This window comes from Nannochloropsis gaditana, assembly GCF_000240725.1.
Source record: "Nannochloropsis gaditana CCMP526 unplaced genomic scaffold scaffold080, whole genome shotgun sequence".
In the NCBI taxonomy this organism is placed as follows: domain Eukaryota; class Eustigmatophyceae; order Eustigmatales; family Monodopsidaceae; genus Microchloropsis; species Microchloropsis gaditana.
Window position 1 is genome coordinate 50,923 of NW_005803873.1, and position 874 is coordinate 51,796.

The following is an 874-nucleotide window of genomic DNA, read 5'->3' on the forward strand; positions in this document are numbered from 1 at the left end:
CCGGCAATGCGCAGGATCTCCCCAGTCTAACTCCCTCGTTTCCCTTTCCCTCCGTGCTCTCCCGCCACCCCCAGCCATGGACTTGCTCTCCTTCCCTCCCTCTGCCCTGCCCTCCTCCCCACTTCAAGGAGAGGAGGAAGGCCCCGTTCAAGACGTGAGGGAGGGGGAGAGGGAGGGAGAGAGGGAGGGGCGCCCCTCTCGGTCGGCCCCGGCTCAGCTGTCGAACAAGAAGGGAGGAGGGAGCAAGCACAAAGTTGCCGCTCTCAACACTTCCCTCCCTACCTTCTCCTCCTCCTCGACCACGCCCACCCCTGCCTCTGCCCGTGTGAAGGGGAGGGCGGTCATCCCCCTCCTCCGTATTCCCGCCCCCATCGCCTCTTCCTCCTCCTCCTCTTCTTCGTCAACGGGTCGAGGCCGGAGTGCCAGCGAAGGAGGTGGGTGACGTCGGTCAAGTTGGGGGGCGGTAGAGGCAGGACAGGCTGAGCAGGAGCGGCGTATAGGACGCGATTTCGCAGACACGAGCGCGGCCCACACGAGGAATTGCGTCGCAAAAGAGCCCCTGAGTCTCACGCCTTCCTTCCTTTTCCCTTTCCTCTCTCGTTCTGACAGGCGCCCTATCCTCTTTCTCGAGCCCGTACCCGTTCAAACGACGCAAACGATCCTCCTCCAGCGTCAGCGACATCCCCCCCGCCCTGGTGGCGGGCTACCTCCGGCCCTCGCCCTCCCCCTTCCGAGACGAGAAGGAAAAGCTTCGGCATCTAGAAGGTCTGACGGTGGAAGAGCTGCAACGGAAAGCGCGAAAGCGGGGCCAAATCCGGGCGGGGTCGTGGGGGGGGAGCGGGGTCTCCCACGTGGATGGGAGGGAGGGAGGGAG